Below are 17,691 nucleotides of genomic sequence, written 5' to 3'. Positions count from 1 at the left end.
TTCAGACCCATACCTTGTGTGTGGGGTGTGTGTGTGTGCATAGAAATATTTTTGTGCCGTCGATAACTTTTGTCCTCTTGTTCCTTGTTCCTGCTCTTTTGGCCACGTTCAGCTACATAGCTCTCAATTTTCCTCTGCAAAATGGAGGAGGGTGTTGCCTTAAACGTTTACAGGAACTACTTCAACGGAGCCTGCTTGGAAATGTTCAAGGGCTCTTAGGAAGTCGGACTTGAAGGCTGAGCTCTTACAATGAGGGATTCTGTAGCTGGGTATGTTTTCCTTCCCAGACAGAGCAAACACACTCCCCTTTGCCGAGTATGAAAAAGTGGTGTGTAGCTCCATCCACAAATGTGAAGGACCCACTCCGAAAGGAGTGCAGTACTCAGCCTGCCGATTGGAGAGGTTGTTCACTGTGCGTTTGCTCTGGGTTCACTTGTGTAAGCGGTATAAAGGATTGGCAGCTTCAGGGAGTTCCAACCGTTCTGGAGCAGGGCTGTCCAGTTGCAACCAGTTGTTGGTATACTACAGCTCTCAGAATCCCTCACTATTGTCCACACTGGCTGGGAGTGACAGGAGTTGTTGCCAGTTTTTTCTTTTGAAATAGAGCAGTGTTTCTCAACCTTCCTAATACCATGACCCCTTAATACAGTTCCTCATGTTGTGGTGACCCCCAACCATAAAATTATTTTTGTTGCTACTTCATGTAATTTTGCTCCTGTTATGAATCATAATGTAAATATCTGATATGCAGGATGTATTTTCATTCACTGGACCAAATTTGGTACAAATACCCAATACGCCCAAATTTGAATGCTGGTGAGGTGGGGGAAGGCATTGATTTTGTAGTGACATGAGAGTTGGAGTTGCTGGGATTTATAGTTAATTTTTAATTTTTTAATTATTTTTTATTATTATTAACTTTATTTGTACCCCGCTAACATCTCCCAAAGGACTTGGTGCGGCTTACAAAAGGCCAAGGCCCTCAATAAAACAACAGCATAAACAAATACAACAATAAAACTCATAAAGCAAAACAAAAAATTAAAGCAGTAACAAAAAACATTGAAAACAATAACACCACGACGCATTTAAAACTAAGACCGGCCAAATGTAATGAATAGAATTTAAAAGTGCTGGGCATGACAGGTGAAACGTATAGGTTTTTAGAGGTAGTGCTGTGTGCAGACAATCTTAAATCTCTAGTAAAATGCATTTGGGACATGATGCTAGGAGCTTCCTATTCTGGAAAGGCACACCAGAACAGCCATGTCTTCAAGCTCTTCCTGAAGACTGCCAACGTTGGGGCTTGTCTAATGTCCTTGGGGAGAGAGTTCCAGAGTCGGGGGGCTACCACAGAGAAGGCCCTGTCCCTTGTCCCCACCAACCGTGCTTGCGACGCAGGTGGGATTGTGAGCAGGGTCTCTCCAGATGATCGGAGAGATCGTGTAAGTTCGTATACGGAGATGCGGTCGCGCAGGTAGGCGGGTCCCAAACCGTTTAGGACTTTGTAGGTAAGCACCTGCACCTTGAATTGGGACCGGAATCTCCGTTTTCTTCTTGGATTTACCTCTGAGATTCTCTTAAAGTTCACTGGAAGGGTTTGATGGGCATTGGTCTTGAGTTTTGGAGTTCACCTACACCCAGAGAGCACTGTGGGGTCACCAAAGACCATCAGAAAACACAATATTATCTCTTGGTCCTTGAGGTTCTGTGTGGGAAGTTTGCCCCAATTCTATTGTTGGTGAGGTTCAGAATGCTCTTTCGTTGTAGGTGAACTATAAATCTGGATGTAGGTGAACTACAACTCCAAAACTCAAGGTCAGTGCCCAACCAACCCTTCCAGTATTTTCTGTTTGTCGTGGGAGTTCTGTGTGCCGAGTTTGGTTCAATTCCATAGTTGGTCGAGTTCATAATGCTCTTTGATTGTAGGTGAAATATAAATCCCAGCAACTACAACTCCCAAATGACAAAATCAACTCACTCCGACCCCACCAGTATTCAAATTTGGGCGTATTGGGTGTTTGTGCCAAATTTGGTCCAGTGAATGAGAATACATCCTGCATATCAGAGTTACAGTTAGGAAGTAGCAACGAAAATAATGTTATAGTTGGGGGTCACCACAACATGAGGAACTATATTAAGGGATTGCAGCATTAGGAAGGTTGAGAAACACTGACATAGACTATACATGAGTATATGAAGCCTTTCTTCCAGGCTAGTAGGTTTTAGATCTCAAATGTTTAGGCAGTTTGAGTAATTCAAGGATCCCTTCAGCCTCGCATGCCTCTTGATGCTCCACATGAGAGGGGATCATCCAGCCTCTGTGAAAGCTAAGGGCGCAATGCCCCATGCACCACAGTGGCCCCTTTATTCTGTGCGACTTGTCAGCAGAGCTCAAGGTAGAAACATAAGACAGAGTGTCCACAGCAAAGGTAAATATTGGATTTTCCACTGTGGTTACAGGCAGCCTGCAGTGAATGTGCCTCTCTCTCTCTCTCTCTGCATCACATTCACAGAGGCTCCTTTCATCCCCTGGTATTTTGTGAGGTATGGGGTTTTGCTGCCAGGCTCCAGGCTTCCTAAAATTCAGAGGTCATAGAAACCAGAAAGTTTCCTGACGAAGTTGTTCATGCATTAAGGGAGACTTTGGGAGACACACTCACCCATTTGTATTCTGTTATGGGGAAATCTATGTGCATTATAGCAGCTCGGATTTATAAGAGCTTGGACAATTTATTTTTTTTGGATTTGGGTTGGCTTTAGCTTGCGTGATGCTCTCCGTATCCATGGATTTTGCATCTACAGATGTCATCCATGATGTTGCCAATATAACGGACAGCATTTTCCTACACCGTTTTGTATATGAAGAGACTTGAGCATCCACAGATTTTAGCCTCCGTGGGAGATTGTCTGCCTTAAAACCAACAGTGTAAATGATAGTATCATTGAAAGAGGGAGATTCCTTGTAAACTTGTGCGCCAGCTGCGCCTGTACCTTGGGAAGTCTGACTTGGCCACAGTAGTCCACGCTCTGGTTACATCCCGTATAGACTACTGCAACGCTCTCTACGTGGGGTTGCCTTTGAAGACTGTGTGGAAGCTTCAAATGGTCCCACGGGAGGCAGCCAGGTTGTTATCAGGAGTGGCGCTCAGGGAGCACACAACTCCTCTGTTGCGCCAGCTCCACTGGCTGCCAGTTTGCTACCGGGCACAATTCAAAGTGCTGTCATTAATCTATAAAGCCCTAAATGGTTCTGGCCCTACTTACCTCTCCAAACGCATCTCCTCCTATGAACCGGCTAGGACACTAAGATCATCCGGGGAGGCCCTGCTCTCTATCCCGCCGGAAGTAGCAGCCAATAGTGAAAGGACCAAGGCAGAGACATCTCCAGCTCATCCCCTGTTTGGGTATCAGCCAGCACGTCAACGACTTAAATCTAGAAATAGTTTTCTAAGATCTACAGAGACACTTGCTGGAACACCTCAGCAAGCGAGAGTCCAAAAGTGGCAGGCTCAAACCCAGAACCTCAACCAATGACTGATACCAAATGAGAGACTCCCCCCTGAGCACACAGAGGACTGGGCGGCTTGGAAGGTGCTGAACAGACTGCTCTCTGGCACCATGAGATGCAGAACCAACCTTCAGAAATGGGGCTACAAAGTGGAATCCTCGACATGTGAGTGTGGAGAGGAGCAAACCACTGACCACCTGCTGCAATGCAACCTGAGCCCTGCCACATGCACAATGGAGGACCTTCTTGCAGCAACACCAGAAGCACTCCAAGTGGCCAGCTACTGGTCAAAGGACATTTAATCAACTACCAAACTCACAAATTTTGTATTTTGTCTGTTTGTTTGCTTTGTTCTCTTAGAAATGTAATATAATTTGACTGGTTGTCCTGACACGACAAAAAATCACAGGCGCGCTTGGCGGGGATAAGAGACAGGGCCTTCTCAGTGGTGGCCCCTCGGCTGTGGAACGCCCTGCCTGCAGATATCAGATCGGCCCCCTCCCTGCTGGCGTTTCGGAGGAAACTGAAGACCTGGCTGTTCGAACAAGCATTTGATTAAACAGTGTATTTGAACATAGGAATACGGAATAATGGATGATGAGACTGGATTCTGATTTTACTGTTGAGGTGCTAATGATTGTTATACGGATGTTTAATGATTTATGTTACAATTGTTTTTAATTGCCCTATACTTGTCTCGTGATGTTTTGTATCGATGTTGTTCACCGCTTTGAGTCGCCTGAGGGCTGAGAAAAGCGGTATATAAATAAAGTAAGTAAATAAATAATAATATTACAAAATCTATAACCTGAAATTATATGCCGTATATACTCGAGTATAAGTCGAGTTTTAAGCCCTTTTTTTCAAGCTGAAAAAGCCCCCCCATGGCTTATACTCAAGTCAAAGTTATTTATTATTTTACTCTGTTGTTGTTGTTATTGTTGTTACATTTATTATTTTTCTCTATTACTATTATATTCGCATTATTTTACTCTATAATATTCTATATTCAGGGGTGACAAAAGTGGTATATAAAATGTCAGACAAGCCCCCACATTGGCAGTCTTTAGGAGGAGCCTAAAAACGTGGCTGTTCCAGTGTGCCTTCCCTAAATAAGGAAACAATGCCCTGCCCTGATTAATTCTCTGCAATTGTCCTCAGAAGCACTTTACTACCCGTTGGGTTGGTCTCCCTACATTATCTTTTAAAACCCTCCTGCTTAGATACACCCTACCTCTGTTCACGCCCAGTGTTTATTTTACATTTTTTAATTTATTACATCTGGCCCGGCCATAAGGTTTTAAATTCTGCGTGTTATTGTTTATATGTGAGTTATATTAATTGTACTGTTTTATTGCTTGCTGTTTTGTTTTTACTGATGTGTTGTTGGGCTTGGCCTCATGTAAGCCGCCCCAAGTCCCCTTGGGGAAATGGTGGCGGGGTATAAATATAGTTTTATTATTATAATTATTTATTTATTTATTTATTTATTTATTTATTTGTCGTGTCAGAGCAACCAGTCAATTATATTACATTTCTAACAGAACAAAGCAAACAAACAGACAAAATACAAAATTTGTGAGTTTGGTAGTTGATTAAATGTCCTTTGAGCAGTATCTGGCCACTTGGAGTGCTTCTGGTGTTTCTGGTGCAAGAAGGTCCTCCATTGTGCATGTGGCAGGGCTCAGGTTGCATTGCAGCAGGTGGTCAGTGGTTTACTCTTCTCCACATTCGCATGTCGAGGATTCCACTTTGTGGCCCCATTTCTGAAGGTTGGCTCTGCACCTTGTGGTGCCAGAGCGCAGTCTGTTCAGCGCCTTCCAAGTCGCCCAGTCCTCTGTGTGCCCAGGGGAGAGTCTCTCATTTGGTACCAGCCATTGGTTGAGGTTCTGGGTTTGAGTTGCCACTTTTGGACTCTCACTTGCTGAGGTGTTCCAGCGAGTCTCTCTGTAGATCTTAGAAAACTATTTCTAGATTTAAGTCGTTGACGTGCTGGCTGATACCCAAACAGGGGATGAGCTGGAGATGTCTCTGCCTTGGTCCTTTCACTATTGGCTGCATACTTCCCGGTGGATGTCAGGTGGTGCAATACCGGCTAAGCAGTGTAATTTCTCCAGTGGTGTAGGGCGCAGACACCCCATGATAATGCGGCATGTCTCATTAAGAGCCACATCCACTGTTTTAGTGTGGTGAGATGTGTTCCACACTGGACATGCATACTCAACAGCAGAGTAGCATAACGCAAGGGCAGATGTGTTCACTGTATCTGGTTGTGATCCCCAGGTTGTGCCAGTCAGCTTTCGTATGATATTGTTTCTAGCACCTACTTTTTGCTTGATGTTCAGGCAGTGCTTCTTGTAGGTAAGAACACGGTCCAGAGTGACTCCCAGGTATTTGGGTGCGCTGCAATGCTCCGGTGGGATTCTTCCCAGGTAATCCTCAGAGCTTGGGATGCTTCTCTGTTCTTGAGATGAAAGGCACATGTCTGTGTTTTAGATGGGTTGGGGATCAGCTGGTTTTCCCTGTAATAGGCAATAAGAGCACCTAGAGCTTTGGAAAGCTTCTGTTCTACCGTCTCAAATAATCGCAATCAACATCGAAGGCATGTCAGCTGCCAAAGAACAACTGCTCTATGAACTGTGCCGAGATAAGAAATGTGACGTGCGGTGTGTCCAAGAAACACACAGGGATGAACGACAGAAACGACCCAAAGTTCCAGGAATGATCCTAGTAGCGGAAAGACCACATGCGCAGTATGGAAGTGCTGTCTTTGTCAAACCAGGCCTCCAAGTCAGCAGTGCCCACAACACTGAAGAAAACAATATCGAGGTTCTAACAGTAGAGCTTAATAACATCACCATCACCTCTGTGTACAAGCCCCCAAATGAAGAGTTCTGCTTCTCCTCCCCCGAGAACTTTGACAGGCACCAAAGGGCGGTAGTAATTGGTGACTTCAACAGCCATAGCCATGTATGGGGCTATGCCCAAGAGGACAGAAATGGAGAGGCTGTCCTGTCCTGGTCTGAACTGCACAAACTATCACTCATCCATGATAGCAAGCTCCCACCATCCTACAACAGCGGGAGATGGCACCGAGGTTATAACCCAGACCTCTTATTTGTGAGCGACAGCATCGTACAGCAATGCACCAAATCAGTGGGACCACCAATCCCAAACACACAGCACCGACCAATAATATGCCAACTGTTCCCAACAATAAGGCCTCAGGAAGTTCTATTTAAACGAAGATACAACTTCAGAAAGGCAGATTGGACTAAATTCTCAGACATGTTAGACGACATGATCACATCGGTCGCGCCAGTCCCTGAGGAATACGAACATTTTATTGAAATAGTGAAAACCTGCTCACGGGCCTCCATACCGAGAGGCTGCAGAACCCACTACCTCCAGGGCATTACTCCTGAAACAGCTGCCTTGTTGGAAAACTATTACAGGCTCCACAACGAAGACCCATTCAGTGAGCAGACTCTTCAGGCAGCGCAGAGCATTGTGTCCTCCATCTCTGAAGCCAAGAAAGAACAGTGGATCAAGTTGATCACAGAGGTCGACATGGGCAGGAGCAGCCAGAAGGCGTGGAGGCTGCTGAGACGGCTGAGCAACGATCCCTCACAAACTAATACCCATGCCAACATAAAGGCAGATCAGATAGCACACCAACTATTGAAGAATGGGAAACCCAACCTTGCCACCAAAGTAGGAAAGAAACCAATAGCCAGACAACCAGAGATTGAGAACAACAACCTCCATGAACCCTTTACATCTACTGAATTGGACATGGCTCTCAACAAATGTAAGAATGGCAAAGCAGCTGGCTTGGATGATCTACGGATGGAACAAATCAAGAACTTTGGTCCAAAAGCAAGGCGCTGGCTGCTGGAGCTGATGAACAACTGCACTGCATCCTGTCAGATCCCCAAAATCTGGAGGAAAGCAAGAGTCATCGCCATCTTGAAGCCAGGCAAAGACCGTAATGACCCAAAAAGCTACAGACCAATCTCCCTGTTGTGCCACCTCTACAAAGTTCTGGAGAGACTTATTTTGCATAGAATTATGGAAAATATAGACCCCTGTCTGATCCCACAGCAAGCTGGCTTCAGAAAAGGCAAAAGCTGCACATCGCAAGTGCTGAACCTGACCCAGCACATAGAAGATGGCTTTGAAAGGCAGCAGATCACAGGAGCTGTCTTCATAGACTTGTCAGCAGCCTATGATACTGTGAACCACCGCCTCCTCCTGAGAAAAATGTATAATATCACAAAGGACTACCACCTCACCTGCCTCATAGGAAACCTGCTACAAAACAGGAGCTTTTTTGTTGAGTTCCAGGGCCAGAGAAGCAGATGGCGGAAACAGAAGAACGGCCTGCCTCAGGGGAGCGTGCTTGCTCCATCCATGTTCAACATCTACACAAATGACCAGCCACTGCCAGAAGGGACAGAGAGTTTCATCTATGCTGACGATCGTGCCATTACTGCTCAAGCAGGGAGCTTTGAGATGGTAGAACAGAAGCTCTCCGAAGCTCTAGGTGCTCTTACTGCCTATTACAGGGAAAACCATCTGATCCCTAATCCAGCTAAAACACAGACATGCGCCTTTCACCTTAAGAACAGACACGCATCCCGAGCTCTGAGGATTACCTGGGAAGGAATCCCACTGGAGCATTGCAGCGCACCCAAATACCTGGGAGTCACTTTGGACCGTGCTGTGACCTACAAGAAGCACTGCCTGAACATCAAACAAAAAGTGGGCGCTAGAAACAACATCATACGAAAGCTGACTGGCACAACCTGGGGATCACAACCAGACACAGTGAAGACATCTGCCCTTGCGCTATGCTACTCTGCTGCTGAGTATGCATGCCCAGCGTGGAACACATCTCATCACACTAAAACAGTGGATGTGGCTCTTAATGAGACATGCCGCATTATCACGTGGTGTCTGCGACCCACACCACTGGAGAAATTACACTGCTTAGCCGGTATTGCACCACCTGACATCCGCCGGGAAGTAGCAGCCAATAGTGAAAGGACCAAGGCAGAGACATCTCCAGCTCATCCCCTGTTTGGGTATCAGCCAGCACGTCAACGACTTAAATCAAGACATAGTTTTCTTAGAACTACAGAGACACTCGCTGGAACACCCCAGCAAGCGAGAGTCCAAAAGTGGCAGGCCCAAACCCAGCACCTCAATTCATGGGTGATACCAGATGAGAGACTCCCCCCTGGGCACTCAGAAGACTGGGCGACTTGGAAGGCGCTGAACAGACTGCGCTCTGGCACCACGAGATGCAGAGCCAATCTTAAGAAATGGGGCTACAGGGTGGAATCCTCGGCATGCGAGTGCGGAGAAGAACAAACCACTGACCACCTGCTGCAATGCACCCTGAGCCCTGCCACATGCACGATGGAGGACCTTCTTGCAGCAACCCCAGAGGCACTCCAAGTGGCCAGATACTGGTCAAAGGACATTTAACCAAATACCAAATTTACAAAATCTGTGTGGTTTTTTTTCTTTTTCTTTTTCTTTTTCTTTTTAATCTCTGTGTTTGTTTTGCTCTGTTAGAATTGTAATACAATGGTTGCTGATGACACGATAAATAAACCGTCTCAAAGCTCCCTGCTTGAGCAGTAATGGCACGATCATCAGCATAGATGAAACTCTCCCCTGAGGCAGGCCGTTCTTCTGTTTCCGCCATCTACTTATCTGGCCCTGGAACTCAACCAAAAAGCTCCTGTTTTGTAGCAGGTTTCCTATGAGGTGGGTGAGGTGGTAGTCCTTTGTGATATTATACATTTTTCTCAGGAGGAGGCGGTGGTTCACAGTATCATAGGCTGCTGACAGGTTATAATTATAATAATAATAATTATTAAATGAAGTAAGTAAATAAATAATTTTATATATCTTGCTTATCCAACATAAACGGGCTGGCAGAACGTTGGATAAGCGAAAATGTCGGATAATAAGGCGGGATTAAGGAAAAGCCGATTAAACGTCAAATTACGTTATGATTTTACAAATTAAGCACCAAAACCTCATGTTTTACAACAAATTGGCATAGAAAGCAGTTCAATACATGGTAATGTTATGTAGTAATTACTGTATTTACGAATTTAGCACCAAAACATTGCAATGTATTGAAACAGCTGTGGATCTGGGAGGGAGGCAGACTGCATTGGATAATACAGAACGTTGGATGAGCGAAGGTTGGATAAGTGAGACTCTACTGTATATCGATTACAAACCCGCTAGGAGCAGGAGCGCCTCTAAGCCATCTTAGGCTCTTGTTACGGAGCCAAAAATACCGCTATGTCTCCAATAATATGGCAGTGATTCCATGAAGCGTTAGGTGCCCATCCTGTAGGAAATCCTTCAGGACACAAAGGCGCTTTCTGTGGTCCCCGGCCCCCATCCTTGTTGCTGATGGGGATGTGTGTATGTGTGTGGGGCAGGAAGCTCTGTGTAGTTCACAGAACGGTGTGGAAAAGGTCTGTCTCTTTTCAGCCCCCCCCCCCCCCAACCTTTTGAGCTGTGTCACTTTCAGCACACACAGCTTTCTCTGTTGGCAATACACTAGGACCTGAGTGTGCTCTTTGTTCCACCGGGCCTTGAGCACCTCCAGGAAGGATGTACGTAATGCTCCCAACCTCAGACCTGACCTGATGTGGCTGTGTCGCCAAAGAAAAAGCATGGAGCTTAAGCCTTGTAGCAGTTTGGGGGTCTTCACTAGTGAGGTTGGCACAGACCCCCATCATTTTAAGAGTTGAAAAGCCGGACAAGTGTGACCAAGATGGCAAAGGTTATCCATGAGGAAGAACACACAAAGGCTAAAGGGCAGTTGGACATGGTGATAACCTCCTCAGTTGGAGCTCTTTTTAGTTTTCTGTTTGTAGTTAATGCAGGTTCATAAGAATTCAAACTGTCATGTTCTTCTCGTGGTTTGTGGTATTTTGTGCCAAAGGATCAACTGGATTTTTTAAAAAATTGCAGGTCTAGATGGGGAATATATGTCTGGATATTCATCATCATCATCGGCGATCGCTCATGTCTGAGTATGATTGCCTCTCCATTGTAGGGTCTTGGCGGTGGGTCTGTAGGTGACTGTAGAGACCTATTCTTGATCTGCATGTTATTTCACAGTGAGAACATCGATTTCCAGATGGAAGGCCATTCTGACAATTATTATTATTATTATTATTATTATTAACTTTATTTATACCCCGCAAAATCTCCCGAAGGACTCAATGCAGCTTACAAAGGCCAAGGCCGCAACAAACAACAACATACAAATATAACAGTAAAAACTCATGAGCAAATAATAAAACATCAAGAAAAGACAATAAAATACTAAAAACAATGACACATGATGCATTTAAAATCTAAAAGGCCTGGCCAAATTAATGGACAAAATTTTAAAGTGCTGAACTTGACAGGAGGTATGTAGAGGTTTTTTGGAGGTAGGTGCAATGTGCAGACAATTCTAGTCTCTAACAAAGTGCAATTGGGACATGATGCCAGGAGTTTCCTAATCTGGAAAGGCACACTGGAACAGCCAGGTCTTCAGGCTCTTCCTAAAGATTGCCAATGTTGGGGCTTGTCTGATGTCCTTGGGGAGAGAGTTCCAGAGTCGGGGGGCCACCACAGAGAAGGCCCTGTCCCTCGTCCCCACCAAACGCGCGCAGGTGGGATCATGAGCAGGGCCTCTCCAGATGATCGAAGGGAACGTGTGTGTTTTTTGGGTTTTTTTGTCGTGTCAGGAGCAACTTGAGAAACTGCAAGTCGCTTCTGCTGTGAGAGAATTGGCCGTTTGCAAGGACGTTGCCCAGGGGACGCCTGGATGATTTGATGTTTTTATCATCCTTGTGGGAGGCTTCTCTCAAGTCCCCGCATGAGGAGCTGGAGCTGATAGAGGGAGCTCATCTGCCTCTCCCCGGATTTGAACCTGCGACCTGTCGGTCTTCAGTCCTGCCGGCACAGGGATTTAACCCACTGCGCCACTGGGGGTTCCGCAACGTGTGGGTTCATATATGGGGATATGACAATAGCTTTATAAAATAGCATGTTAGTCTCCCTACAGATGTCCCAGTCCTCAAACACTCTCTGCTTCATTTGGAAGAATGCTGCACTCGCAGAGCTCAGGTGGTGTTGTATTTCAGTGTCAGTGTTGACTTTTGTGGAGAGGTGGCTGCCAAGGTAGCGTAAATGGTCAACATTTTCTAATATTACACCAATAAGCTGTATTTTTGGCATTGCAGAGGGATTGGCTGGTGACCGCTGGAAGAGCACTTTGGTTTTCTCGAGGTTCAGTGAGAGCTCTTCATATGCTTCTGCAAAGGTGTTTAGAGTGGCTTGTAGGTCTTCTTTTGAATGAGCACAGACTACATCATCATCAGCATATTGGAGTTCTAAAAGAAATGTTGTTGTGACCTTGATTCTGGCTTTCGATCTTCTGCGTTTAAATAGCTTGCAATTTATCCAATAGAAGATTTCCATGCTGGTGGGAAGTTTCCCATCAACAAAGTGCAGTATCATAGTGATGAAGATGGAGAATAAGGTTGGGGCAATAACACATCCCTGTTTGACACCTGATTCCACCTTAAATGGTCACTTTGGGAGCCATTGCTGTCCAAAACTGTTGCCATCATGGAGCCAAAGGATGTTCACAAATTTGTCAGGGCATCTGATTTTTTGGAGAAGGGTCCAAAGAGCACTGTAAATCACTGGATATTCACTGTGATTGTCTGAATATTAGACTACTACTTACTTGCCTTCTCAGGTAGCTTCAACTTTGAGGTTACCACCCATCCAGCTGCCATGCTTTAGCCTTTCCTTGCTTGTGCGCTCTTCCTCACTGAGAACTTTAGCCACCTTGGCCACACTTTTGGCTGCACGTACCCTATAACTCAGCATTTCTCAACCTGGGGGTCAGGACCCCTGAGGGGATCGCAAGGGGGTGTCAGAGGAGTCAGAAAGGCCAACAGAAAACACAGTATTTTTGTTGTTTATGGGGGTTCTGTGTGGGAAGGCCCAATTCTATCGTTGGTGGGGTTCTGAATACTTTTTGATTGTAGGTTAACTATCAATCCCAGCAACTACAATTCCCAAATAATAATAATAATAATAATAATAATAATAATACTTTATTTATATACCGCTATATCTCCCCGAGGGGACTCAGAGCGGTTCTGAGCAAATGTCAAGGTCCATTTCCCTCAAATTCCATCAGTGTTCACATTTGGGCACATTGACTATTTATGCCAAGTTTGGTCTAGATCTATCATTGTTTGAGTCCACAGTGCTCTCTGGATGTAGGTGAACTACAACTCCAAAACTCAAGGTTAATGCCCACCAAACCCTTCCAGTATTTCCTGTTAGTCATGGGAGTTCTATATGCCAAGTTTGGTGCAATTCCATCGTTGGTAAAGTTCCGAATGCTCATTGATTGTAGGTGAACTATAAATCCCAGCAACTACAACTCCCAAATGACAAAATCAACCTCCCCGACCCCAAATTTGGGTGTATCGGGTATTTGTGCCAAATTTGGTCCAGTGAATGAAAATATATCCTGTATATCGGATATTTACATTACGATTCATAACAGTAGCAAAATTACAGTTATGAAGTAGCAATGAAAATAATGTTACGGTGCTCTTTATATGTGAATTCTGTCATACTCTTTGATTGCAGTTTAACTATAAATCCCAGCAATTACAACTCCCAAATTCCAAAATCAATACCCCCCACCCCACCAGTATTCAAATTTGGGCATGTCAGGTATTTGTGCCAAATTTGGTCCAGTATATACATCCTGTATATCAGATATTTACATTATGATTCATAACAGGAGCAAAATTACATGAAGTAGCAACAAAAATAATTTTATGTTTGGGGGTCACCACAACATGAGGAACTGTAATAAGGGGTTGCGGCATTAGGAAGATTGAGAAACACTGTTCTATGGGTTCTCGGGAAACTACAAATCCCAGTGCTATCAAAGTGCTGCAGTTGTGCAATATGAGTACTCCTTCTGTATTTTCCCCTCTAATCTAGTACAGAGCAGCCCACCACTCTGGATTTATTTATTTTTTGTCGTGTCAGGAGCGACTTGAGAAACTGCAAGTTGCTTCTGGTGTGAGAGAATTGGCCGTCTGCAAGGACATTGCCCAAGGGACGCCTGGATGTTTTGATGTTTTATCATCCTTGTGGGAGGCTTCTTTCATGTTCCCACATGAGGAGCTGGAGCTGATAGGGGGAGCTCATCTGCGCTCTCTCCGGATTCAAACCTGCGACCTGTCGGTCTTCAGTCCTGCCGGCACAAGGGTTTAACCCAATGCACAACCGGGGGCTCCATCTACACCGTAAAATTAGCCACTTCCTATCATGTTAGTATTAGAAAGGCTGGGAAGCACTGCTCTAACTCTCCCAATTACAGTTAGACCGTCCAATTGGTGCTATCCCATCCCACGAAATGTCTAGGTTTCAATCCCCACCTCCCCTCTGTGTCCTCACCTTGCTTCAATTGCTGCAAACTGAATTAAAAACACAAAACTGACATTTAAGAGTGCCATTTGAAGTGTTGAGCCCATTTCCAAAACAGTTTGAGTGCTTTGCACAGCACCAGTAAAGTCGACACTGAAACCTAAGGTAGATTTGTCATGTATTTGGAGCCAACATCTGTCACTGATCTATCCTTCCTTCTGCCCTCCTCCTGTCTCCCCCGTCCCTGGTGACACATTTCTCCTGCCATAGGATTGCAGCAAAGACGTGAGTCATCCCTTTGTACTCCTGAGTTGGAGCCTTAGAGAGCAGGAGAAAGTGCTTATTTCTTATGAGTAACTCGTGTGAATGTTACATACATGATAATTGCCATGAGACTGCAAGCTGGTATGGTCAAGTCCCAAATTGCCTACATGGAAAACAATGAGGCTGATTTCTCAGCTTTGATCATGCTGTTTTTGCATCTTTTGTGGTTGTGATCGGTGTATTTATTGCTTCGAAGCCCCTTTTGCAGGAGTAAATCCCTAAAAGCAGGCTATGTATTTAAGCACTTGGGGTGCATCTACACCAGGCCTGGGCAAACTTTGTCACTTTGATAACCAGTGTAGTTTATCACTGGAATTGTAGTTCTCTAGGCATTTGTAGGTATTTATTTATTGTCTCAGGAGCGAACCGAGGGTACAACTGTAATGTATTTTGAAAACCTGGCATTATATTAAATGTCCTTTGACCAGGAGCTGGCCACTTGGAGTGCCTCTGTGTTGCTGTAAGAAGGTCCTTCATTGTGCATGTGGAAGGGCTCGGGATGCATTGTAGTTACTTACTTACTTACTTACTTACTTAGCTGATCCCTTGTTGGCCGAGTAGGATAGTCTTCCAGGATCAGAATTCTTGTAAGTCTATACGTGGCTGTGGAGCCCTATTCTTGATCTGCATCTTCTTCTGCAGTGAGGGCATTGGTTTCCAGGTGGAAGGCGGTCCCGGTTGGGGTTGGTTTGATGCACCTTCCTCTTGGCACGTTTCTCTCTTTCACCCTGCATTTGTGCCTCTTCAAATTCTGCAGCACTGCTGGTCACAGCTGACCTCCAGTTGGAGTGCTCAAGGGCCAGAGCTTCCCAGTTCTCAGTGTCTATGCCAGAGTTTTTAATGTTGGCTTTGAGCCCATCTTTATTTATTATTATTTATTTATAGTTCTTATATTCCGCCCTTCTCACCCCGCAGGGGACTCAGGGCGGATTACAGTCAACACATATATGGCAAACATTCAATGCCAGTTTGACAAACCACGTTTAACACACAAATACACCAAGGCTATTTAACTTTTTTCTGGCCGTCGGGGGAGCTGCTGCTTTCCATCGTCCATCAACGACACCGATGAAGTTCTTCCGCATTCCACATTCCCCGGAGTCTTTTTTCTTTATGGCCTCATAAATTAGTTAAATTTAGCCTCCCACACAAGGTGGTACCTTATTTTCCTACTTGACAGATGCAACTGTCTTTCAGGTTGCAAAGGTCGACAATGGGCTACACAATGGCTGGACACCCACTCCAGCCCGGGCTGGCTTCGAACTCATGACCTTTTGGTCAGAGTGATCTTAATGCAGCTGACACTCAGCCAGCTGCGCCACAATCCCTTTAAATCTCTTTTCCTGCCCACCAACATTCCATTTTCCGTTCTTGAGTTCGGAGTAGAGCAACTGCTTTGGGAGACGGTGGTTGGGCATCTGGACAACGTGGCCGGTCCAGCGGAGTGGATGGCGGAGGACCATCGCTTCAATGCTGGTGGTCTTTGCTTCTTCCAGCACGCTGACGTTTGTCCGCCTGTCTTCCCAAGAGATTTGCAGGATTTTTCGGAGGCAGCGCTGATGGAATCATTCCAGGAGTTGCATGTGACGTCTGTAGACAGTCCACGTCTCGCAGTCATATAGCAGAGTTGGGAGGACAATAGCTTTATAAACAAGCACCTTGGTATCCCTACAGATGTCCCGGTCCTCAAACACTCTCTGCTTCATTCGGAAAAATGCTGCGCTCGCAGAGCTCAGGTGGTGTTGTATTTCGGTGTCGATGTTGACTTTGGTAGAGAGGTGGCTGTATTGTAGTAAGTGGTCTATGGTTTGCTCTTCTCCACACTTGCATGTCGTGGACCCATTTCTTACAGTTGGCTCTGCATCTCATAGTGTCAGAGCGCAGTCTGTTCAGCACCTTCCAGGTTGCTCAGTCTTCTGTGTGCCTGGGAGGGAGTCTCATTCAGTATCAGCCATGGATTGAGGTTCCGGGTTTTTGTCTGCCACTTTTGGACTCTCACTTGCTGAGGTGTTCCTGTGAGTATCATTGTGGATCTTAGAAAACTATTTCTTGATTTAAGGCATTGGCGTGCTGGCTGATATCCAAACAGGGGATGGGCCGGAGATATCACTGCCTTGGTCATTTCATTATTGACTGCTACTTTATGGCGGATGTCAGGTGGTGCAATACCGGTGGAACAGTGTAATTTTTCCAGTGGTGTGGGGCATAGACATCCTGTGATAATGGGGCATGTCTCATTAAGAGCCACATTCACTGTTTTAACATGGTGAGATGTATTCCGCACTGGGGATGCGTATTCAGCAGCAGAGTAGCAAAGCACAAGGGCAGATGTCTTCACTGTGTCTGGTTGTGATCCCCAGGTTGTTCCAGTCAGTTTTCATATGATATTATTTTTAGCACCCACTTTTTGCTTGATAGTCAAGCAGTGCTTCTTGTAAGTCAGAGCATGGTCCAGGGTAACTCCCAGCTATTTTGGTGTGCTGCAGTGCTCCAGTGGGATTCCTTCCCAGGTAATCCTGGTAATTTGTAGGTACTATAGCACAGTAGGAATTGGAGCAATGGGTTCCAATTATGGGAAAGGAGATCCCACTTGAACATTAGGAAGAAATTCTTTGAATGGTCTTCTCTCAGATTTTCACTTTTTCTGAAGTCCTGTATTTTCAATCCTGATGAAAGTGGTAGGCTTCTTGTTCAAAGTTCACTACTGGAAACCAAGGCTTCTGACTTGCTGATGGATGGGCAACAAGGAAGGAACCAGTTTAGCATCACTAGGGCTGGACTTCTAGAGCAGTGTTTCTCAACCTTCCTAATGCTGCGACCCCTTAATACAATTCCTCATGTTGTGGTGACCCCCAACCATAACATCATTTTTGTTGCTACTTCATAACTTCAATTTTACTATTGGTATGAATTGTAATGTAAATATCAGATATGCAGGATGTATTTTCGTTCACTGGACCAAATTTGGCACAAATACCCAATACGCCCAAATTTGAATACTGATGGGGTTGGGGGGGGGGGGGGATTGATTTTGTCATTTGGGAGTCATAGCTGCTGGGATTTATAGTTCACCTACAATCAAAGAGCATTCCGAACTCCACCAATGATGGAATTGAACCAGACTTGGCACACAGAACTCCCATGATCAACAGAAAATACTGGAAGGGTTTGTTGGGCATTGAACTTGAGTTTGGGAATTGTAGTTCACCTACATCCAGAGAGCACTGTGGACTCAAACAATGATGGATCTGGACCAAACTTGGCATGAATACTCAGTATGCCCAAATGTGAATACTGGTCGAGTTTGGGAAAAATAGAGCTTGACATTTGGGAGTTGTTGTTTCTGGGATTTATATCTC

General features: G+C 45.2%; 1 protein-coding gene across 1 annotated transcript in view; it reads left to right on the top strand.

Annotated features, from left to right (window-relative positions):
- Window positions 1-17,691, top strand: part of EXTL1 (exostosin like glycosyltransferase 1) — a 167,934-nt gene that overhangs the window by 85,196 nt on the left and 65,047 nt on the right. The gene's annotated exons all lie outside the window — the stretch shown is intronic.

Source organism: Anolis sagrei, chromosome X (assembly GCF_037176765.1).
Source record: "Anolis sagrei isolate rAnoSag1 chromosome X, rAnoSag1.mat, whole genome shotgun sequence".
NCBI classification, from domain to species: domain Eukaryota; kingdom Metazoa; phylum Chordata; class Lepidosauria; order Squamata; family Dactyloidae; genus Anolis; species Anolis sagrei.
This window is presented reverse-complemented; position numbering and strand designations above follow the sequence as displayed.